The sequence below is a fragment of the Nerophis ophidion genome, linkage group LG06 (genome assembly GCF_033978795.1).
Source record: "Nerophis ophidion isolate RoL-2023_Sa linkage group LG06, RoL_Noph_v1.0, whole genome shotgun sequence".
Lineage (NCBI taxonomy): Eukaryota > Metazoa > Chordata > Actinopteri > Syngnathiformes > Syngnathidae > Nerophis > Nerophis ophidion.
The window spans coordinates 79,630,732-79,656,531 of NC_084616.1; the positions used below are offsets into that span (position 1 = coordinate 79,630,732).

Consider the following 25,800-nt stretch of genomic DNA (forward strand, 5'->3'; position numbering starts at 1 on the left):
ATCAAAACAGAACTAGACAAAGGAAACATTCCAAAATGTTGATCTAATTGCGCCAAATAAGGTAAATGTAACTTTCCTGTTCACTATTTGTCTCATTGAGCACAGTTGCATGTTCTCATAATCCTTTCTGCACATTTGGAGGAAAACATGTATGGTTGCCAACTATTTTTATTTTCAGGTCAAATGTAGAGACTTGACATCCAGCACATGGTGACATTATGAAACAGTATCAGTGCAGTGTCGATACACCTAGTGAGTGTGCCACGCAATCGCTAAGGTGCCGTTTACTCATCACCAATTAGCCTTTTTGCTGTCAGTCCTTCAGACACAGATCCATGATCCTCTGTAGTAGACAGTTTTGTGTGCACATGTTTTCCAAATTGTGTAAATAAACTCAAAAGAGGACGTTGGCTCTTTATTGTGGAAGTTAAAGAGGGTCTTTGACCAGCGTTCTTGTACTAAGCCCTTTTGTCATTCAGAGGATCTTTGACTATCATAAACATTGTTTTAATGCTTAATGACTTCATTTTAATATACAACTAAATTGTTAAGGAATGTCTTAGCCTTGCTTTGACATGTCCAAAATATGAAAAATTAGTGATGTCAATCAATCAAACTATAAAGTGCTTTTCATGCATAAATGAAATGCAACGCAAAAGGCTTTACAAAGTTAAAAATAAATACCCCGATGACCCATATTCCTTATTTTCACATACGTACGCACGGATACAGATACCAGACAAACACGCACACACACACAACATACGCACATATGCACCTATGTGGACCAATGATTGCATGGCTGAGTACAGAGGAGACATGTGAGTAAACACTATCACAGGAGCCATCTGCACCAGGAGGTCATCAGACCATGGCCACCAGGACGCTGAAACAAGCACGGCCGATAACCCCTGAGGCAGTTGGCTCCCTCTGAGGAATGCTGGAAAGTAAAAATAATACAACTTGTATAATAGCAACAACCATGTGTAAAGATAAAGAATCAAATACAACTAAGACATGAAAATTTATAAGAAAATAAAATGAATATACAGTAAATAAATATAACTAAATACAATTTTGTATAACTAACAGGATAAAAAGTAAAATAAAAATGACTTCAATGAAATATCAGGTAAAAGCCGAATCAAAAAAGGTGGCTCTCAAGCTGGCTCTTTAAAACATGAACGTTCTCCGCAGCCCTGAGGTCCTCCGGCAAGCTGTTCCATAGACAGAGGCCATAATGGTGGAAAGCTTCCCTGCTTTGACTGCTGCCCCCGCGACTCCATCTTGGATAAGCGGAAGAAGATGGATGAATGGATGTTCATATATATATTTCACATGTAATACTTACCAAAATAATCCAAAAATATTAAATGTGCTTGGTTAAAAAAAGCACTGCCTTGTTTTTAACAAATACTTAGGCCTGCAGCGCTACTGTATTTTAATATTGGTCATTTTCGGTGCTACTTGGAGAGCTAAGTGTTTCCTAAAGTGGAACTCGGTGCAACAAAATTGAGAAGCACTGATTTAAAGAGTAAACATTGACATACCGTATTTCCTTGAATTGCCGCAGGGCATATAGTATGCGCCTGCCTTGAATTACTGCCGGGTCAAACTCACTTCCCAAAATAATTAGCACATGCTTAGTATTACCGCCTGGTCAAACTCCTGACGTCACGAGAGACACTTCCCCTGTCATCATTTTCAAAATGGAGGAGGCTGATAAAGGCAAGAAGATTAAGAGCTATTCAGTAGGATGTAGGGTCCAAGCTTACATCACACTCAAATTTTTACTGCATACCTTTAGTAAGCCCAGGAGTGAGAAGAGGTTTTAAATCAATTAGCGCCCCGGCGGCAATTCAAGGAAATACGGTATTTATTTTTTTATATATTTATATACATCAATATATATTTAATATATACATTTCATATACAAAGATCTAAACATATATTTATGTATTAACATTTTGTGGCTCAAAACATAGTTTTTCTTTGCACTGTGGGCAGCAGCAGCGAGTGAATATCAGTTTTATAATCGGCAGACAGGACTTCTGTCATTCATATGCGTACGTGCCGCACTATCAATCAATCAATGTTTACTTATATAGCCCTAAATCACTAGTGTCTCAAAGGGCTGCACAAACCACTACGACATCCTCGGTAGGCCCACATAAGGGCAAAGAAAACTCACATCCAGTGGGACATCGGTGACAATAATGACCCAGTGGGACGTCGGTGACAATGATGACTATGAGAACCTTGGAGAGGAGGAAAGCAATGGATGTCGAGCGGGTCTAACATGATACTGTGAAAGTTCAATCCACAATGGATCCAACACAGTCGCGAGAGTCCAGTCCAAAGCGGATCCAACACAGCAGCGAGAGTCCCGTTCATAGCGGAGCCAGCAGGAAACCATCCCAAGCGGAGGCGGATCAGCAGCGCAGAGATGTCCCCAGCCGATACACAGGCAAGCAGTACATGGCCACCAGATCGGACCGGACCCCTCCACAAGGGAGAGTGGGACATAGAAGAAAAAGAAAAGAAACGGCAGATCAACTGGTCTGAAAAGGGAGTCTATTTAAAGGCTAGAGTATACAAATGAGTTTTAAGGTGAGACTTAAATGCTTCTACTGAGGTGGCATCTCGAACTGTTACCGGGAGGGCATTCCAGAGTACTGGAGCCCGAACGGAAAACGCTCTATAGCCCGCAGACTTTTTTTGGGCTTTGGGAATCACTAATAAGCCGGAGTCCTTTGAACGCAGATTTCTTGCCGGGACATATGGTACAATACAATCGGCAAGATAGGATGGAGCTAGACCGTGTAGTATTTTATACGTAAGTAGTAAAACCTTAAAGTCACATCTTAAGTGCACAGTAAGCCAGTGCAGGTGAGCCAGTACAGGCGTAATGTGATCAAACTTTCTTGTTCTTGTCAAAAGTCTAGCAGCCGCATTTTGTACCAACTGTAATCTTTTAATGCTAGACATGGGGAGACCCGAAAATAATACGTTACAGTAATCAAGACGAGACGTAACAAACGCATGGATAATGATCTCAGCGTCTTTAGTGGACAGAATGGAGCAAATTTTAGCGATATTACGGAGATGAAAGAAGGCCGTTTTAGTAACGCTTTTAATGTGTGCCTCAAAGGAGAGAGTTGGGTCGAAGATAATACCCAGATTCTTTACCGTGTCGCCTTGTTTAATTGTTTGGTTGTCAAATGTTAGAGTTGTATTATTAAATAGAGTTCGGTGTCTAGCAGGACCGATAATCAGCATTTCCGTTTTTTTGGCGTTGAGTTGCAAGAAGTTAGCGGACATCCATTGTTTAATTTCATTAAGACACGCCTCCAGCTGACTACAATCCGGCGTGTTGGTCAGCTTTAGGGGCATGTAGAGTTGGGTGACATCAGCATAACAGTGAAAGCTAACACCGTATTTGCGTATGATGTCACCTAGCGGCAGCATGTAGATGCTGAAGAGTGCAGGGCCAAGGACCGAACCCTGGGGAACTCCACACGTTACCTTAACGTAGTCCGAGGTCACATTGTTATGGGAGACACACTGCATCCTATCAGTAAGATAAGAGTTAAACCAAGACAGGGCTAAGTCTGACATACCAATTTGTGTTTTGATACGTTCTAATAAAATATTATGATCGACGGTATCGAAAGCAGCGCTAAGATCGAGGAGCAGCAACATAGATGACGCATCAGAATCCATCGTTAGCAATAGATCATTAGTCATTTTTGCGAGGGCTGTCTCCGTAGAGTGATTTGCCCTGAAACCGGATTGAAAGGTTTCACATAGATTGTTAGACGCTAAGTGTTCATTTAACTGCTCCGCAACAATTTTTTCGAGGATTTTTGAAATAAAGGGAAGGTGAGACACCGGTCGGTAGTTTACCATGAGGTCAGGATCGACGTTAGGTCTTTTAAGAAGAGGATGAATAACCGCTTTTTTGAATGCTAGGGGAACAGTGCCCGAGGAGAGTGATAAGTTTATAATATTTAGCACTGATTGACCTAATAATACAAAGAGCTCCTTGATCAGTTTCCCAGGAAGAGGGTCAAGTAAACCTGCAGCGGGTGATGGCGCACGCTGCATCGCCGCAATGGCTGTCATTTCGATAGTTTTTTTTCCCAGTCGGCTATTATTGCAGAATGGCTGCTCTCTGATACGATGGCCCGTCGTCAGGCAGCCGCGGGATGCTTGATGTTGTATACTGCGGCTGCCATGCTTGCTGTTGCCGCCTCAGCGCCCCATTAGACACATGCACGTCACATCCAAGATGGCTGCTTGAATAATTCATTCATCCCCCCCATCTTCTTGACTTGTGTCAACTCACATCCTCCTCATGATGCTGAGTGTCCCCCTCAGGCGGTCAAGAGAAGAGAAATATGCTGCTAACGTGTGAATAGCAGCAGGCCTTTTGGAGCCTCCTCTCCTCCACCTTCTTCTTGCCTCTGCCGCGCTTACGGCGTGTTTTTTGTGCAGCTGGTTTCTTACGGCAGACATGTTTTTTGGGGGGGGGAGAAAAGAGACGGCGCTCCCCTCCAGGCTGCTGCTCTTCATAGTAAAACTTCCACCAGGTGAGCGACGCCGTGCAGGTGACGCTCATTAGAGGCATCAAGCATGCAAATGGAACAGTCTGCGTTGCAAAAAAGGGAGTTGGTGTCCAAGGTGAAGTTAGTTTGCACCTTTCAGCAGCCTGACGAGCGACGGAGGAGGTTTTAATGCCAAAAAACACACCTGGGCAGCTGCCAAATCATTTCAAACATACAAACCACATTTCCATATGAGTTGGGAAATTGTGTTAGATGTAAATATAAACGGAATACAATGATCTGCTAATCCTTTTCAACCCATATTCAATTGAATGCACTACAAAGACAAGATATTTGATGTTCAAACTCAAACTTTTTTTTTTGGGGCAAATAATAATTAACTTAGAATTTCATGGCTGCAACATGTGCCAAAGTAGTTGGGAAAGGGCATGTTCACCACTGTGTTACATCACATTTTCTTTTAACAACACTCAATAAACGTTTGGGAACTGAGGAAACTAATTGTTGAAGCTTCAAAAGTGGAAATATTTACCATTCTTGCTTGATGTACAGCTTAAGTTGTTCTTAAGTTGTTGTAGTATTTTACGCTTCATAATGCACCACACATTTTCGATGGGAGACAGGTCTGGACTGCAGGCGGGCCAAAAAAGTACCCGCACTCTTTTACTACGAAGCCACGCTGTTGTAGCACGTGGCTTGGCATTGTCTTGCTGAAATGATAACGTTGCTTGGATGACAACATATGTTGCCCCAAAACCTGTATGGACCATTCTGCATTAATGGTGCCTTCACAGGTGTGTAAGTTACCCATGCCTTGGGCACTAATGCACCCCCATACCATCACAGATGCTGGCTTTTGAACTTTGCGCCTAGAACAATCCAGATGGTTATTTTCCTCTTTGTTATGAAGGACACCACATCCACAGTTTCCAAATATATATTTGAAATGTGGACTCGTCAGACAACAGAACACTTTTCCACTTTGCATCAGTCCAACTTAGATGAGCTCGGGCCCAGCGGCGTTCTTTGGTGTTGTTGATAAATGGCTTTTGCTTTGCATAGTAGAGTTTTAACTTGCACTTATAGATGTAGCGACCAACTATAGTTGCTGACAGTGGTTTTATGAAGTGTTCCTGAGCCCATGTGGTGATATCCTCTACACACGGATGTCGGTTTTTCATGCAGTACCGCCTGAGGGTTCAAAGGTCCGTAATATCATCGCTTACATGCAGTGATTTCTCTAGATTCTCTGAACCTTTTGATAATTTTACGGACCGTAGATGGTAAAATCCCTAAATTCCTTCCAATAGCTCGTTGAGAAATGTTCTAAAACTGTTCGACAATTTGCTTACAAAGTGGTGACCCTCACCCCATCCCTGTTCGTGAATAACTTAGCATTTCATGGAAGCTGCTTTTATACCCAATCATGGCACCCACCTTTTCCCAATTAGCCTGCACACCTGTGGGATGTTCCATTATAAGTGTTTGATGGGCATTCCTCAACTATATCAGTATTTATTGCCACCTTTCCCAACTCCTTTGTCACGTGTTGCTGGCAGCAAATGCTAAAGTTAATGATTACTTGCAAAAAAAAAAAAGTTTATCAATTTGAACATCAAATATGTTGTCTTTGTAGCATATTCAACTGAATATGGGTTGAAAAATATTTGCAAATCATTGTATTCCGTTTATATTTACATCTAACACAATTTCCCAACTCATATGGAAACGGGGTTTGTATTATGCACATTTCATGGTTATTATAAGACGGGATCAGCGCGCAAGCTGCTGTCTAGAATGTTCCCTGGACGTAAATAAAATGTTGACTCAACACGTGACTTTGTGGAAAATAATCAAGAGTTTTCAATGTAACCTTCTTGTCTTACTCCATCTTTTCCTTCCAGGTGCAACATCTCTCCCTGCCTAATGTCTTCTTAAATAAAGTTAAAGTACCAATGATTGTCACACACACACGATGTGTGGCGAAATTATTCTCTGCATTTGACCCATCACCCTTGATCACCCCCTGGGAGGTGAGGGGAGCAGTGAGCAGGAATTATTTTTGGGTGATTTAACCCCTAATTCCAACCCTTGATGCTGAGTGCCAAGCAGTTCTCCTTATAGCTACTGCTTCTGCTCCTTTGCTCCTTCCTCAGTTCTTCTCAGGGCATTCACAACATCCACAAACCTACATCTGCCCTTCACTTCAGCTCTTCTTCCAGCTCTTCTTCCACTGGTTCCTCCAATTGTTCAGAGTGTACCTCAGCTCTTCTGGCTGATTTTTTTACAGCTCTTCTTTGAGCTCGTGTTCCTACTTTTCTTACACAATTTTTTCATTCAAAAATAAACATCTCTTTTCCTAGCTCTCCCTCCAGCTCTTCTTCCACTGGTTCCTCCAATTCATCACACATAATGTGCTCCTGCTCTTCTTCCAGCTCTTCTTCCACTGGTTCCTCCAATTTGTCATACATAATGTGGTCCTGCTCTTCGTCCAGAACTTCTTCCACTGGTTCCTCCAATTGTTCAGACTGTACCTCAACTCTTCTTGCTGCTTTTTTCCAGCTCTTCTTTCAGCTCATGTTCCTACTTTTCTTACACAATTTTTTCATTCAAAAATAAACATCTCTTTTCCTAGCTCTCCTTCCAGCTCTTCTTCCACTGGTTCCTCCAATTCATCACACATAATGTGCTCCTGCTCTTCTTCCAGCTCTTCTTCCACTGGTTCCTCCAATTTGTCATACATAATGTGGTCCTGCTCTTCGTACAGAACTTCTTCCGCTGGTTCCTCTAATTGTTCAGACTGTACCTCAACTCTTCTTGCTACTTTTTTCCAGCTCTTCTTTCAGCTCATGTTCCTACTTTTCTTACACAATCTTTTCATTCAAAAATAAACCTTATCTCTTTTCCTAGCTCTCCCTCCAGCTCTTCTTCCACTGGTTCCTCCAATTCATCATACATAATGTGGTCCTGCTCTTCTTCCAGCTCTTCTTCCACTGGTTCCTCCAATTTGTCATACATAATGTGCTCCTGCTCTTCTTCCAGCTCTTCTTTCACTGGTTCCTCCAATTAATTACACATAATGCGCCACTGCTCTTCGTCCAGCTCTTCTTCCACTGGTTCCTCCAGTTAATCATACATAATGTGCTCCTGCTCTTCTTCCAGCTCTTCTTCCGCTGGTTCTTCCAATTGTTCAGAGTGTACCTCAGCTCTTCTTGCTGCTTTTTTCCAGCGCTTCTTTCAGCTCGTGTCCCTACTTTTTGTACACTATTTTTTCATTCAAAAATAAACCTCATCTCTTTTCCTAGCTCTCCCTCCAGCTCTTCTTCCACAGATTCCTCCAATATTTCATGCATAATGTGCTCCAGCACTTATTCCAGCTCTTCCTTCAGCTCTTCTTCCACTGGTTCCTCCAATTAATCATACATAATGTGCCACTGCTCTTCGTCCAGCTCTTCTTCCACTGGTTCCTCCAATTAATCATACATAATGTGCTCCTGCTCTTCTTCCAGCTCTTTTTCCGCTGATTCCTCCAATTGTTTAGAGTGTACCTCAGCTCTTCTTGCTGCTTTTTTCCAGCTCTTCTTTCAGCTCATGTTCCTACTTTTCTTACACAATATTTTCATTCAAAAATAAACCTTATCTCTTTTCCTAGCTCTCCCTCCGGCACTTCTTCCACTGGTTCCTCCAATTCATCATACATAATGTGCTCCTGCTCTTCTTCCAGCTCTTCTTCCACTGGTTCCTCCAATTTGTCATACATAATGTGCTCCTGCTCTTCTTCCAGCTCTTCTTCCGCTGGTTCCTCTAATTGTTCAGACTGTACCTCAGCTCTTCTTGCTGCTTTTTTCCAGCTCTTCTTTTAGCTAGTGTTCCTACTTTTCGTACACTATTTTTTCATTCAAAAATAAACCATCTTTTTTCCTAGCTCTCCCTCCAGCTCTTCTTCCACTGATTCCTTCAATATTTCATGCATAATGTGCTCCAGCACTTATTCCAGCTCTTCCTTCAGCCCTTCTTTCACTGGTTCCTCCAATTAATCACACATAATGCGCCACTGCTCTTCGTCCAGCTCTTCTTCCACTGGTTCCTCCAGTTAATCATACATAATGTCCTCCTGCTCTTCTTCCGCTGGTTCCTCCAATTGTTCAGAGTGTACCTCAGCTCTTCTTGCTGCTTTTTTCCAGCTCTTCTTTCAGCTCGTGTCCCTACTTTTTGTACACTATTTTTTCATTCAAAAATAAACCTCATCTCTTTTCCTAGCTCTCCCTCCAGCTCTTCTTCCACTGATTCCTTCAATATTTCATGCATAATGTGCTCCAGCACTTATTCCAGCTCTTCCTTCAGCCCTTCTTTCACTGGTTCCTCCAATTAATCACACATAATGCGCCACTGCTCTTCGTCCAGCTCTTCTTCCACTGGTTCCTCCAGTTAATCATACATAATGTCCTCCTGCTCTTCTTCCGCTGGTTCCTCCAATTGTTCAGAGTGTACCTCAGCTCTTCTTGCTGCTTTTTTCCAGCTCTTCTTTCAGCTCGTGTCCCTACTTTTTGTACACTATTTTTTCATTCAAAAATAAACCTCATCTCTTTTCCTAGCTCTCCCTCCAGCTCTTCTTCCACAGATTCCTCCAATATTTCATGCATAATGTGCTCCAGCACTTATTCCAGCTCTTCCTTCAGCTCTTCCTTCAGCTCTTCTTCCACTGGTTCCTCCAATTAATCATACATAATGTGCCACTGCTCTTTGTCCAGCTCTTCTTCCACTGGTTCCTCCAATTAATCATACATAATGTGCTCCTGCTCTTCTTCCAGCTCTTCTTCCGCTGGTTCCTCCAATTGTTCAGAGTGTACCTCAGCTCTTCTTGCTGCTTTTTTCCAGCCCTTCTTTCAGCTCGTGTCCCTACTTTTCGTACACTATTTTGTCATTCAGAAATAAACCTCATCTCTTTTCCTAGCTCTCCCTCCAGCTCTTCTTCCACTGATTCCTCCAATATTTCATGCATAATGTGCTCCAGCACTTATTCCAGCTCTTCTTCCAGCTCTTCTTCCACTGGTTCGTCCAATTTGTCATACATAATGTGCTCCTGCTCTTCTTCCAGATCTTCTTCCGCTGGTTCCTCCAATTGTTCAGAGTGTACCTCAGCTCTTCTTGCTGCTTTTGTCCAGCTCTTCTTTCAGCTCGTGTTCCTACTTTTCTTACACTATTTTTTCATTCAAAAATAAACCTCATCTATTTTCCTAGCTCTCCTTCCAGCTCTTCTTCCACTGATTCCTCCAATATTTCATGCATAATGTGCTCCAGCACTTATTCCAGCTCTTCTTCCAGCTCTTCTTCCACTGGTTCGTCCAATTTGTCATACATAATGTGCTCCTGCTCTTCTTCCAGATCTTCTTCCGCTGGTTCCTCCAATTGTTCAGTGTACCTCAGCTCTTCTTGCTGCTTTTGTCCAGCTCTTCTTTCAGCTCGTGTTCCTACTTTTCTTACACTATTTTTTCATTCAAAAATAAACCTCATCTATTTTCCTAGCTCTCCCTCCAGCTCTTCTTCCACTGGTTGCTCCAATGTTTCATGCATAAGGTGCTCCAGCACTTATTCCAGCTCTTCCTTCAGCTCTTCTTACACTGGTTCCTCCAATTGTTCATTCAAAAATAGATCTCAACTCTTTTTCCAGCTCTTCTAACTTTCCCCCCCGCTGGTCCCTCCAATGTTTCATGCATAATTTGCTGCAGCTCTTCTTCCTTCAGCTTTTCCTCCTCTTGCCCCCATGCTGTTCTTCCAGATTTCCCTCCAATATTGTCTTGCTACTAACTCCCTTCCTCCCCCAGCTCTTATTCCAGCTTCCTCCTTCCCTTCATCCATTTCTCTCCACTCTTCATTCGAGTCTTTTCCCAGTCTTTTCTCTAACGCGGCTCTTGAGCGGTGCCCTGGTGGGTCCATGGAGCTTTTTCAATATTGTATGGAAATGGAAAAACAATGGTTTGAAAAATGTGTTTTGTTGCAATGTGGTTTCTTTAGAAGAACATACACAGCACAAACCTTCTTAATTGTTAGAAAGGCCACCGTTTGATATGTTTGTGTTCAGAGTATTTGGCAAGCGCCATTTTGTCCTACTAATTTCAGCAGCCCTTGAACTCACCATTGTGTGGACTGTGACTCCAGTTTGTTCACATGTACAACTTTCTCCGACGCTGCCACAGAAAGTCGTGTTTTATGCCACTCTTTCTTTGTCTCATTTTGTCCACCAATTTTTTTTTACTCTGCGTGAATGCACAAAGGAGAGTTTTGTAGATGTTAGGCATATTTGGTCACTGCATGACTGCAAGCTAATACATGCTAACATGCTATTTAGGCTAGCTGTATGTACATATTGCATCTTAATGCCTCATTTGTAGCTATATTTGAGCTCAGTTAATTTGCTTTACTTATGTGTATTTATTTTTCCATGTCTCATGACACATTATTTGTATGTAATACTGGCTGCATTTCTGATAGTTGTTGGTGTGCCATGTTGTTCCAGACCACAGCAAACGTTACCCAGTTTCCAAATAATTTAATAAATCCGTTAGAAGACAGCATGCCATTTCCTTTAACTTGAACACACACATCTATACCTTTGGCCATTCTAAGACTGTCTATATTAGTAGACTAACTTACATCATGTGTTGCCTTCATTATAACACTTATAGGAGGTGTTTAGGGCACGTCCGACCGGTAGGAGGCCACGGGGAAGACCCAGGACATGTTGGGAAGACTATGTCTCCCGGCTGGCCTGGGAACGCCTCGGGATCCACCGGGAAGAGCTGCACCAAGTGGCTGGGGAGAGGGAAGTCTGGGCTTACCTGCTTAGGCTGCTGCCCCCGCGATCTGATCTCGGATAAGCGGAAGAAGATAAATGGATGGATGGAAGTCTTTTACGTTTTTGCGGCTCCAGACCGATTACCTTTTTGTATTTGTTTTCCAGTATGGCTCTTTTAACATTTTGATCTAACGTCTTTTCTGAGCTCCAGCTCACCTCCTAGGTGTCCCTCCAGGTTCTTCTTCAGCTCTTCCCTCTCTTCTCCTGGTTTTACGCAGGAACAAAAGGTTGCAAATTCAGATTTAAAAAAAGAAAAAATATATATATTTTGTTTTATGTGTTTGTCGGATGAAGACATCTGTCAGCAAACACACATTTATGTGCATATTTGTCCTTTCCTGTCTTGTTCCCTGAAGGACATATGTCTCAGTTACAGGAAAGACTTTCATTTAGTGGAGTGTCTTTTGAGTTTATTTGGAACATGCGTGCATACATGACACGTCACAAATCCCATGTTCGAAAAGGAGTAGGAAGAAGCAGAGCTTATTCAATCCCAACCCATTTTTGTTTACGCAGCAGTTGCTAACACTTTTGTTCACTTCCTGTTCTCATTTTATTCACAATATACTCCAAGGGTAATAACAATAAAAATAAATGAATAATAATTAGTGAAGTAGGTTATATTTCATATGGTGAGATGAGTAAGATTATCTAGAAAACTAATGGATAGATGAAATAAATTCAGAATCTTTACCGTGGTTCTTCTTCTTTGTACTTTGTAAACACTTGAAGTTTGAAGAGTTTCTTGAAGTGGGTTTTATTAGTATTCATCCATTTTTTACCGCTTGTCCCTTACGGGATTAGGGGGGTGCTGGAACCTATCCCAGCTGCACACGGGCGGAAGGGGGGTACACATTACATTAGCACATAGTTTAATTTCTTTGCCTGATTTAAAGGCTTAGTTGGCCACATGCGTGGACAGCACCTTTTAGCTCTTGTTTCCAAAATTGTGTACACTCCTAAATTGGGGTCTTATTTCCTGTGATGAATTGGCGACTTGTCCAGGATGTACCCCGCCTTCCGCCCGATTGTAGCTGAGATAGGCACCAGTGGCCCCAAAAGGAATAAGCGGTAAAAATGGATGGACGAATGTCCCTTAAGTGGACACTTACAATGCCATCTGGTGGTGTCAGGAGAGTATAACATACAATGGAATTTGGGGGAAAAATAGTGTAAAAATAAGAATTAGCATAATCTACGCAGGGGCAAGAGGGGGCAGAGCACCCTTAAATAAATGTCTTGCCCCCTCAAATCAAAATTTGAGAAAGCAAATTTTAATAAACTCACAAAATTACTACATTACAAGTTGACAAAATTATCTGCACAAGCGGAAAAATCCGCCGAAAAAGGGACACACACGATATAGAAGTGTCGGCTTCCCTCAATCCTCCCTCCACTGTGCGTGTATTCACCATTCCACAGGCTGCGCAGCAGACATACACCCGCACACACCCCTCAGCCTTCAGTAAACATCCAATCACTGTTGCAGTATGAAAGTAAAAGAAAAGGAAAAGTTGCCTACATTTATCATATACTTGTTAGGATGGGTGTATTTGTGTAGTCTTATCTGTCATAAACACGTTTATGGTCGCAGACTTTCGGTGCTACGGAGTTCCTTTTTTTTTTTTTTACAACTTGACTAGAGCAGTGACAGCGGAGGCTCTGAGCAGCAGTGGTTTGGAAGGCAGAGAGCCTCCACTGTCCCTGTAACAAGCTACAAGTTATTTATGATGCTGTTAATGAGGGTAAAAATGAAACATAAGGTATATATCCTGCTTAGCAGTCCTCCTCTGCTGTCCTCTGTTCAGAGCGGAGTCCCTAGCAACGGCCCGTTTTACTTAGCAACGGTCTGGCAATCGACTGCTGGAATTCTTTTTCTGTTGTTTTTCTTGTTATTCTACATAGTCAACCTTTAATGTTTCAATCTACATTTTGTAATAAACAAATTATACGTTTCATTTGATATGACCAAGACACCTAAAAACAAAAACACAGCCGTTTTCATCAATTTACAAGCAAGTGGGCAACACACATACATTGGAGTGAATGAATGTTGTGCCCAGATGAGTGCCCACGTCCACTGCATGTGACAAACTGAAGACAAGTGACCTGTGTCTGACAGACCCCTACGTAAAGGCTGTAGTCCTGTACTGTTGTTGTTCAAGCTTACTTATTTTCTGCTCCAGCTTCCAGCAGCTCACAAAGAGAAAGTTAATGCTCTGTAATGCATCCATTTTTCAGAGCATTTAAAAAGTCTAGTCCTGCTCCTGCATGTAGTAGTAGCAATGATGCTACTGCTAGTACATCAGGGACAGCAGCTAGCAATACTGCACCTTTAGCACCAGCAAGCACTGTTTCTCCTGCACCAGCTCCCTCCGTCCCCCCAACAAGCGCTCCCCCAAAGCAGCCTGCTCAGCTACCCAGTGACTTAAATGGCAACACACCCTCTCAGCCAATACTGGGTGGCTATCCAAAGCGTGCATTTGGTACAACATTAAGATCATTCAATCCTGCCTGGTACCGCACACGACCATGGCTACAGTATTCTGTGGTGCGAGACGCCTGCTTCTGTTTCCCCTGTCGGAAATATGGTAGCACTGTTAATGTTTCCCCCCTGAGGGATTGCCACCTTATTGTGGTCAGGGGGTTTGCGTGCCTCAGTGACCGTAAGAGCTATACCAGCAGGACCTTAGTCTTCAGGTGGGACACCCAAGTTGGACAGGTCTGAAGGTAGAGGCCTGACAAAGTGCAATCCACTACTCCAGGTTGGGGTTGGACACATAGCTAAAGACCCATTTCAATGAAGAAAGCATCGTTACTATAAGCACAGAAAAAAAAGTGCTGGAGCATGATGTGTACACATGATGCCCCCCTTCACATTTCTGACTGCCCCCACATATAAGCATGCCTAGAACCGCCCCTGATTAGCATGTCACTAAACATGAAGTACTCTTGTGTTACTCATGGACATCGTATCAAAAGATGATTCTTTGTTTTATGTGAAGATTGCCAAAATAAAATACATTGATTGATTGATTGATTGATAGTTTTTATTCTAATTAGGGTCCAATAAACCCAAATAGCAAAAAGAAATAAATAAAAAAACATGTAAACAAACAGCTTGGGCCTTAATAGGTTCCCATTCCATAATTTACTTCCACAGACTGATATACTGAAGGTTGAAGTGTTGTACGTGCGTACAAATGTTTTAAATTACATTTTTCTCTAAGATTATATTTCTCTTTATATTTTAGGCAGACATTTAGTTTTTCGCCACCCCGGACATTCTTCAGTCTTGTTTGTGTTGTGATCCGATTCCCGGATCACATCTTTTGTCTATATTTGAGTCTTTTGTGTTTCTTGTTTATGGTTTGACTCTTCCAATTCTTAGTTAGTGCACTTCCTAGTTTGTATTCGTCACCATAGCGACTTAATTTGTTCCACCTGCACTGGCACCTGTCTTTGATTACCATTTGTGTATTTATACCTGCCTCCTCCCTTTGTTGGGTCTGAGTTCTTCACTTGCTCTATGCAACACACACGCTTGGTTAAGTTTGTCCTGTTCTGGCTTGCTAAGTTCTTCCTTAGCTTCTGTGCGCTCGACACGCACTTCTGTGGACTTTTTATTCAGTGCTAGTGTTTAGCCTAGCTCCCCGTGCGTTGCATGCGCTTTCTTTTGCTTTTGTAACAGTGTTATTTTATCATTTTATATATTAAATCCAGCTCCTACCTGCTAACTTGCTTGTCTGGTCCCGTGCATCTTGAGTTGACATCCCCACGCATCACAATGCCTTCCGAACGTGACAGTTTGCACTGAATGCAGTGTAAGTCGTTTGTGTTTTATGTACGTGTTTTTATTGAAAGGAGGAGTTGTTGATTGTGAAAGCAAATGGCTGCCTCAAGTGTTTTTGGACTTGGTCTGCAGCTCTCCTTCTGCAAACCAAATCCTGCTCCCACATTCCCGTCATCTTCACCCTGGTGTCAAGCGAGTGTGGCTGCTGGCCCGCTTCATGCATTCCTCACCCAGCAGAGCCCCCACACTCCCTCCTCCACGTCCGGGTGTCTGCTGCTTAAGTTTGTGAGGGAAGCGGCAACAAACGAAGCGGAGAGGCTTTGCTTGCTTCAATAAAGCGTAGCAGCTTGGCTTGTTGGCGCAGGGCAGACGCTGCAAAGCTCACATGCGAGACTTGCAGGCTCCTCTTTAATGTGTTGTCATAAAACATAAAACATGCAGCTGGCAGAGAGTTCACCTTCAATGAGGACTGGGCATCAGCCTCGCTCCCTTGTGTCCTTCCTGCGTGTGCACAACACATGACTCCCCAACACTCTTACTGTATGCACGCCATGGATGGAGCTTTACTGTCATTGCACAAGTGCAGCCAAATGTTGTTTTTAGCACAAACCCACTGAAGATTAGACAAACACTGTACAGGGTTATACATAAAAAGTGGTGAAAAGGTAGACACTGGGGAAGGATGAGTTATAAAAAAGAAAAAAAAGGCGATATCATATTGGGCTCCTACGGGGGCCCAGTCTTGAGTGAGAAAAAACAAAGCACATACACAACATATGTAGTCATACCAAATCTCGACAATGAGTAAGAACTTCAAATTTTATAATTGGACATTACTTTAGTGAACGGGAGTATGGCTATTTTGGAGGTGGTGACACCCTGGACAAGCACGAGATCAATCGTATTACAGTTGCAATGCGTTGGTTCATTTATTATTTGTGTAAGATCACGGCTATCAATTATAATCTGGAGTACCACGCACGGAGGATCTGATGGGATATTCATATGGATATCAAAATCCCCATTATAATTATATTATCGGCATGCGTCACTAGATCAGCGACAAACTCTGAAAATTCACTGATAAAGTCCAAATATGGCCCAGGTCGGCAGTAGATAACCGCCACTTGCTAAGATTTAAATGCACAAGAACTTTTTACTTATTTTCAGTTATTGACTTTACATCATAATAGTTTTTCTATTGCAGTTTAAAATGTTTAAATATAGAAATTAACTATTCAAAAAAGATGTTTTGGTTTTTCCCAAATAGAAAATCTCATTTAACGATTCTGCAACATCCCATGAATGCTGAATTTAATAATTATAATTTGACTAATGCTTGTTTTCAGAATGAAATACGTATTTCTATCTTATAAGTCCAGTTAATTTCTAGATACAAAAATCATAATCAGGATGTCTTATCAAGTAGAATTATTTTCACAATTTTTTGTGATTTTTGTACTTGCCTATTTTATTTGCCTTAAAGTGACTTCTTAACATTTTTGACTTTGGGGGCCGACTTTTCCACTACAAAGGAGCCCGGGGCCGACTCAAATACTAACACTGAATTAGTAATCTAATGCTTTATTTTAAATGTTTTTAATATTTATATCCAACCTTCTTAGAGTTTACAAACCTATTGAATGATATAAAATCTTGTGTTAATTATAAATACTATTATTCATTCGTCCCGTAAAGCTTGTAGGTAATTACAAAAAAAAAGTACAAGCAAATATACTGCATATGAAGGGACTCATTAATAACTGATGAAAATAGATGTACATACAATTATGTTGTGCTAAAATAAAAACAATGAATGAATAATTTAAATGATTGATTGATTGAAACTTTTATTAGTAGATTGCACAGTACAGTACATATTCTGTACAACTGAACACTAAATGGTAACACCCGAATAAGTTTTTCAACTTGTTAATCATCCATCCATCTTCTTCTGCTTATCCGAGGTCGGGTCGCGGGGGCAGCAGCCTAAGCAGGGAAGCCCAGACTTCCCTCTCCCCAGCCACTTCGTCTAGCTCTTCCCAGGGGATCCCGAGGCTTTCCCAGGCCAGTCGGGAGACATAGTCTTCCCAATGTGTCCTGGGTCTTCCCCGTGGCCTCCTACCGGTTGGACGTGCCCTAAACACCTCACTAGGGAGGCGTTCGGGTGGCATCCTGACGAGATGCCCGAACCACCTCAGCACCTCATCTGGCTCCTCTCGATGTGGAGGAGCGGCAGCTTTACTTTGAGCTCCTTCCAGATGGCAGAGCTTCTCACCCTATCTCTAAGGGAGAGCCCCGCCACACGGCAGAGGAAACTCATTTCGGCCGCTTGTACCCGTGATCTAGTCCTTTTGGTCATGACCCAAAGCTCATGACCATAGGTAAGGATGGGAACGTAGATCGACCGGTAAATTGAGAGCTTTGCCTTTGGCTTCAGCTCCTTCTTCACCACAACTGATCGGTACAGCATCCGCATTACTGAAGACGCCGCACCGATCCGCCTGTCGATCACGCGATCCACTCTTTCCCCACTCGTGAACATGACTCCGAGGTACATGAACTCCTCCACTTGGGGCAGGGTCTCCTCCCCAACCCGGAGATGGCACTCCACCCTTTTCCGGGCGAGAACAATGGACTCGGACTTGGAGGTGCTGATTCTCATCCCTGTTGCTTCACACTCGGCTGCGAACCAATCCAGTGAGAGCTGAAGATCCCGGCCAGATGAAGCCTTCAGGACCACATCATCGGCAAATAGCAGAGACCTAATCCTGCGGTCACCAAACCGGAGCCCCTCAACGCCTTGACTGCACCTAGAAATTCTGTCCATAAAAGTTATAAACAGAATCGGTGGCAAAGGACAGCATTGGCGGTGTCCAACTCTCACTGGAAACCTGTTTGACCTACTGCCGGCCTACTTGCCAACCTGGTGACCTCCGATTTCGGGAGGTGGGGGGTGTGGGGGCGTGGTTAATTCACCAACTCAAGTATTTCATATATATATATATATGTGTGTGTATGAAATACTTGACCTTCAGTGAATTATAGTTATATATATTTATTTTATTATATATATAAAGAAAGCAAAATAGTTAAATTTCAGACGGCACCTATCAAATACACAGTAATAAAAACCCAATTGTTCTACTAACTGTACTGTGCTTGCTGGTTACTAAAAAACAACAACACTTACCTTTCACTATTTGAGTAACCTTTGTTCTGCCATTTATTTCTTCATTTTGCTCGGTGTAATATATTGGGTTGGAGTCAATAACCAGGCGAGGTGATGAAGTCATGTCTCTTTACTGTGGCTTCAGAACAGACTCCCTCACTTGCCGTCAGGTGCACAAGACCACGTATATCGTTGGCCAATCAAAAAGAAACCCCATAACGCTATAGCCAACATTCACCAGGAGATGGCAACAGATAACATGGAATCACTCTATTACAGACGGGCCATGGCTGTAACTTCCTCGTTCTTCTGCTTCGTTTCCTTGTGTGTGCTGTTTTTTATTCAAATCCGTAGATTTTGTAACGTGATTGGGCAGGCAAGCTGTTTATATAGTGGGAAAGCGGAGGTGAAAATAGGCTGTCCCCGCTCAGGTCTGCAAGGAGCTGGAGGAGGCGTGGCCTCCAGCTCTGGCTGAATTTCGGGAGATTTTCGGGAGAAAATTTCTTCCGGGAGGTTTTCGGGAAAGGAGCTGAATTTCGGGAGTCTCCCGGAAAATCTGGGAGGCTTGGCAAGTATGACTTCCGGCAATGCGGACCAAGCTCTGACACTGATCGTACAGGAAGCGAACCCCCACAATCAGACAGTCCGATACCCCATACTCTCTGAGCACTCCCCACAGGACTTCCCGAGGGACACGGTCGAATGCCCTCTCCAAGTCCACAAAGCACATGTAGACTGGTTGGGCAAACTTCCATGCACCCTCAAGAACCCTGCCGAGAGTATAGAGCTGGTCCATAGTTCCACGACCAGGACGAAAACCACACTGTTCCTCCTCAATCCGAGGTTCGACTATCTGGCGTAGCCTCCTCCCCAGTACACCTGAATAGACCTTACCGGGAAGGCTGAGGAGTGTGATCACACGATAGTTGGAACACACCCTCCGGTTCCCCTTCTTAAAGAGAGGAACCACCACCACGGTCTGCCAATCCAGAAGTACCGCCCCCGATGTCCACGCGATGCTGCAGAGTCTTGTCAACCAACAAAGCCCAACAGCATCCAAAGCCTTAAGGAACTCCGGGCGGATCTCATCTACCCCTGGGGCCTTGCCAACGAGGAACTTTCTAACTACCTTGGCAACCTCAGTCCCAGAAATAGGAGAGTCCACCACAGATTCCCCAGGCACTGCTTCCTCATAGGAAGACGTGATGGTGGGATTGAGGAGGTCTTCGAAGTATTCCTTCCACCGATCCACAATATCCGCAGTCAAGGTCAGCAGAACACCATCCGCACCATACACGGTGTTGACAGTGCACTGCTTCCTCTTTCTGAGGGGGCGGATGGTGGTCCAGAATCGCTTCAAAGCCGTCCGGAAGTTGTTTTCCATGGCTTCCCCGAACTCCTCCCATGTCCGAGTTTTTGCCTCCGCAACCGCTGAAGCTGCACACCGCTTGGCCTGTCGGTACCTGTCCACTGCCTCCGGAGTCCTATGAGCCAAAACAAAAAACAACCCGATAGGACTCCGTCTTCAGCTTGACGGTTTTAGGATTACCGGCTACGACAAACACCAACTACCTTTCAGCCACAGCTCCAGTCAGCCGCCTCGACAATAGAGGTGTGGAACATAGTCCACTCTGACTCAATGTCCCGCACTTCCCTCGTGACATGTTCAAAGTTCTTCCGGAGGTGGGAATTGAAACTCTCTCTGACAGGAGACTCTGCCAGACGTTCCCAGCAAACCCTCACAATGCGTTTGGGCCTGCCAGGTCTGTCCGGCATCCTCCCCCACCATCGCAGCCAACTCACCACCAGGTGGTGATCGGTAGAAAGCTCCGCCCCTCTCTTCACCCGAGTGTCCAAAACATGAGGCCGCAAATCCGATGATACAACTATAAAGTCGATCATGGAACTGCGGCCTAGGGTGTCCTGTTGCCAACTGCACATATGGACACCCTTATGTTTGAACATGGTGTTTGGTATGGACAATCCGTGACGAGCACAAAAGTCCAATAACAAAACACCACTCGGGTTCAGATCCAGGCGGCCATTCTTCCCAATCACGCCTCTCCAGGTTTCACTGTCGTTGCCAACATGAGCTTTGAACACCCCCAGTAGGACAAGGGAATCACCCGGTGAGCACTTTCCAGTACTCCCTCGAGTGTACCCAAAAAGTGTGGGGACTCTGAACTGCTGTTTGGTGCGTAAGCACAAACAACAGTCAGGACCCGTCCCCCCACCCGAAGGTGGAGGGAAGCTACCCTCTCGTCCACTGGGTTGAACTCCAACTTGCAGGCTTTGAGCCGGGGGGAAACAAGAATTGCTACTCCAGCCCGTCGCCTCTCACTGCGTCCAACGCTAGAGTGGAAGAGAGTCCAGTCCCTTTCGGGAGAAGTGGTTCCAGAGCCCTTGCTGTGCGTCGAAGTGAGTCCGACTATATCCAGCCGGAACTTCTCTACCTCGTGCACTAGCTCAGGCTCTTTCCCCCCCAGTGAGGTGACGTTCCACGTCCCAAGAGCTAGCTTCTGTAGCCGAGGATCGGACCGCCAAGTGCCCTGCCTTCGGCTGCCGCCCAGCTCACATGGCACCTGACCTCTATGGCCCCTCTCATGAGTGGGGAACCCATTGGAGGGGTGACCAACGTTGCCTCTTCGGGCTGTGCCTGGCCGGGCCCAATAGGGACAGGCCCGGCCACCAGGCGCTCGCCATCGTGCCCTAACTCTGGGCCTGGCTCTAGAGGGGGGCCCTGGTGACCCCCGTCCGGGCGAGGGAGGTCCTCGATTTTTCTTCTTCATAGAGGTCTTCGAGCTGATCTTTGTCTGATCACTTACCTAGGACCTGTTTGTCTTGGGAGACCCTACCAGGGGGCATGCCCCCGGACAACATAGCTCCTAGGATCATTGGGACACGCAAACTCCTCTACCACGATAAGGTGGCAGCTCAGAGAGGAGACTTGTTAATCAATTCATGGTAAATGTTTCTTAACTAAACTGTCAATAAAATTAAAGTGCAAATGAAATTACAGTTTCATCACCTTAGTCATCATTTTTTGCTGAATAAACTTCTCAGTGATTTAAGCTTCAACGTCTTTTTTTTTTAAGATTACCATTACTGCCACAAGTGGTAGAAATGTGTATTATAACTGTGTCTTTTGGCGGCCTATGGTTATGAAACATCAAGATTAGAATATTCTAATCTAGATGATGCTATAGAAGTTACCAGGATTCTTAGCATGTTAAAAAAAAAGTGTATTTCCTTAAAAATAATTTCCAATTGAGTTTAAAAGTGTAAAAAAAAAAACAATAAGATGGTGAATATATTTTTACTTTATTAAAACAAAAACTTCACGTCATTTTCATTCTATCTTTGATAAATGACGATAAAACGAAGGTGCAAAAATGCACTTCAACTTCAGGATGTGGGTGTGGTCCACATCAGTAGCGTAGTGTGATGTCATTGCACACCATATGATGACTTGGCTGTCATTGTCTGGCAAAGCCATCGGTTTTGCAGCGTGACCCCGCCTGCAAAGCTCATAAATCCCTGCCGCGTAAAAATCTTCTCCTGCTTGGGCAGCATGTAGTATTTACAGTAACTGTCAGTCGCCCAGCACTTTGAAACAAGACTTTAGTGACACCTCTGCAGCACCGCAGGAGGGGGCGGGACTAAAGCAGCGACAAGGAAGCCCCCCAACTCCCTCCCCTCCTGACCTTGTGTTTGTGTAATGGCCTCCGAGGTGATGGATGGTGTTGCCAAGGCGTTTAGCCGCTGCACCGAGAGGCTGTCCTCTTGTTGGCACTCAGATGGATCGGCCATTGTTTTTCTCTCCTCACCTGCACAGGTGTGATTCATCTCTGCTGCGAGTGGGTGGAGGAGAGAGTGGCCAGATGCCCTCACACACGCCATGTTTGAAAACACAATATTTGACAAGGCAACATGGAGCATCAGAAGGCTGCAGGTGAACACGTGACAGCAGAATATCTCACGTAGCAGCACTCCTTAGTTCAACTCCTGTTGAATAGAAGATCTTTGACTGGACGTCCTGAAACACAGCAGCGTGTTTCTGTCATACAGTACAAAGTGTGAGACTTGTTCGGCATATTGTTGCCGGAGTCGTCTTTCCAGGGATGCGTCGAAAACGATGAACACAAGGTAAGATATAAAGGATTTATTAAACAAAAGGGATCTATGAAACAAAAACACTGGAGCTAAGAAGAAGGCAAACAAAAGACGCTAGTGTGAGAGCTAGGATGTACACATAAAACTAAACTTGGCACGAAGGCACAAAATATAAAACAAAACACGATTAGCATGAGAGCTAAAAATGACAGGTGGCTTAGCATATGAGCCAGCGAGAAAATACAGTCAGAAAGTCGTCACTGTTGTGCGTGGGCAAATTAGGATCCGAGAATGAGTGAACAGAAAAGGCTGGTTTATAAAGGGTGGTGATTAAAAGAAACAGGTGTGTGAGAACCGAGACTAGCAGGTGGAAATATGTAACCATGGTGACGGACCAAACAGGAAACAAGAGGGACAGACGGAGAATGAAAACAAAACTGGAACAATAAACAATATGAGAAGATCCGAGTACGGATCTTAACACAAAGTATACTGTCATACACTATTGAGTATACTGTCATACACTATAGTATACTTTCATACAGTATAAAGTATGCTGTCATACACTATAGAGCAGTGGTTCTCAAATGGGGGTACTTGAACGTATGCCAAGGGGTACGTGAGATTTAAAAAAAAAAAAATCTTAAAAAAGCAACATTTCAAAAATCTTTTATAAATACATTTATTGAATAATACTTCAACAAAATATGAATGTAAGTTCATAAACTGTGAAAAAAAACAACAATGCAATATTCAGTGTTGACAGCTAGATTTTTTTGTGGACATGTTCCATAAATACTGATGTTAAAGATTTATTTTTTTGTGAAGAAATGTTTAGAATTCAGTTCATGAATTAAAGTAAAAGTTAAAGTACCAATGATTGCTAGATGTGGTGAAATTATTCTCTGCATTTGACCCATCACCATTGATCACCCCCTGGCAGGTGAGGGGAGCAGTGAGCAGCAGCGGTGCCGTGCGTGAGAATCATATATGGTGATTTAACCCCCGATTCCAACCCTTAATGCTGAGTGCCAAGCAGGGAGGTAATGGGTCCCATTTTTATAGTATTTGGTATGACTCGGCCGGGATTTGAACTCACGACCTACCGATCTCAGGGCGGACACTCTAACGACTAGGCCACTGAGTAGGTGAATCCAGATGGATCTCTATTACAATCCCCAAAGAGGACACTTAAAGTTGATGATTACTTCTATGTGTAGAAATCTTTATTTATAACAGAATCACTTGTTTAATTTACAACAAGTTTTTAGTTATTTTTATGTATTTTTTTTCCAAGTAGTTCAAGAAAGACCACTAAAAATGAGCAATATTTTCCACTCTTATACAATTTAATAAATCAGAAACTGATGACATAGTGTCGTATTTTACTTCTTCATCTCTTTTTTCAACCAAAAATGCTTTGCTCTGATTACGGGGTACTTGTATTAAAAAAACATTCACAGGGGGTACGTCACTGAAAAAAGGTTGACAACCACTGCTATCGAGTATACTGTCATCCAATATACTTTATACTGTCATACAGTATAGTATAATGTCATAGTTTACTATAGTGTCATACAGTATAAAGTATATTGTAATACACTACTGAGTATACTGTCATACACTATAGTATTCTGCCATACAGTATGCTATAGTGTCATACAGTATATAGTATGCTGTCAAACGCTATAGAGTGTACTGTCATACAGTATAAAGTATACTGTCATACACTATAGAGCAGGGGTAGGGAACCTATGGCCCTAGAGCCAGATGTGGCTCTTTTGATGACTGCATCTGGCTCTCAGATAAATCTTAACTGACATTGCTTGACACGATAAGTAATGAATAATTCCACATGTAATATCAGTGTCAAAAATAACGTTCAAAATATAAAACATTCTCATGCAATTTAATCCATCCTTCCGGTTTCTACCGCACCAGTTCAAGAAGTCGCATTAATGGTAAGAAGTTTTTTATTTATTGTTGGTTAGCTTCATAATAACAATGTTATTAAAAAGAATAAGAAACCAATTATACTCTAAAAATGTTACTTAAAAATGCACGCATTTAGTTGTATTCAGTCTTAAAAAAAATATTATATGGCTCTCACGGAAATACTTTTTAAAATATTTGGCTTGTATGGTTCTCTCAGCCAAAAAGGTTCCCGACCCCTGGTATAGTGTATACTGTCTTACACTATAGAGCAGTGGTTCTCAAATGGGGGTACTTGAAGGTATGCCAAGGGGTACGTGAGATTTTTTTTTTTAAATATTATAAAAATAGCAACAATTAAAAAATCCTTTATAAATATATTTATTGAATAATACTTTAACAAAATATGAATGAAAGTTCATAAACTGTGAAAAGAAATGCAACAATGCAATATTCAGTGTTGACAGCTAGATTTTTTGCGGACATGGTCCATAAATATAGATGTTAAGATTTATTTTTTTGTGAAGAAATGTTTAGAATTAAGTTCATGAATCCAGTAGAATCTCTATTACAATCCCCAAAGAGGGCACTTTAAGTTGATGATTACTTCTATGTGTAGAAATCTTTATTTATAATTGAATCACTTTTTTATTTTTCAACAAGGTTTTAGTTATTTTTATATCTTTTTTTTCCCAAATGGTTCAAGAAACACCACTACAAATGAGCAATATTTTGCTCTGTTATACAATTTAATAAATCAGAAGCTGATAACATAGTGCTGTATTTTACTTCTTTATCTCTTTTTTTCAACCAAAAATGCTTTGCTCTGATTAGGGGGGACTTGAATTAAAAAGAAATGTTCACAGGGTGTACATGATCACTGAAAAAATGTTGAAAACCACTGGGATAGAGTATACTGTCATACAATATAGTATACTCTCATACACTATAGAGCAGGGGTCGGGAACCTTTTTGACTGAGAAAGCCAAATATTTTAAAAAGCATTTCTGTGTGAGCCATGTAATATTTTTTAACACTAAATACAACTAAATGCGTGCCTTTTTGAGTAAAACCAACATTTTTAGAGTATAATAAGTCTCTTATTCTTTTTAATAACATTGTTATTCTGAAGCTAACCAATAATAAATAAAATACTTCTTAATTTGACTTCTTGAACTGTTGGAGTAGAAAACGGGAGGTTTCTTTGGTTGGTGCACTAATTGTAAGTGTATTTTGTGTTTTTTATGTTGGTTTAATTAAAAAATAAAAAATAAAAAGATGTTTTATTTTATTTTATTTTTTTTTTAATAAAAAATTCTTCTGCGGCCTGGTACCAATCGGGCCACGGCCCGGTGGGTGGGGACCA

At 42.6% G+C, this 25,800-nt stretch overlaps 1 long non-coding RNA gene across 1 annotated transcript; it reads right to left on the reverse strand.

Moving 5' to 3' along the window:
• Nucleotides 1-152: 152 nt before the first annotated feature.
• LOC133553999 (uncharacterized) lies at nt 153-15,382 on the reverse strand. Its single transcript, XR_009807043.1, has 2 exons — nt 15,155-15,382; nt 153-1,286 (listed from the first exon to the last, which is right to left on the reverse strand). It is a non-coding gene; the product is annotated as an uncharacterized LOC133553999 (long non-coding RNA).
• Between the last annotated feature and the right edge of the window lie 10,418 nt (nt 15,383-25,800).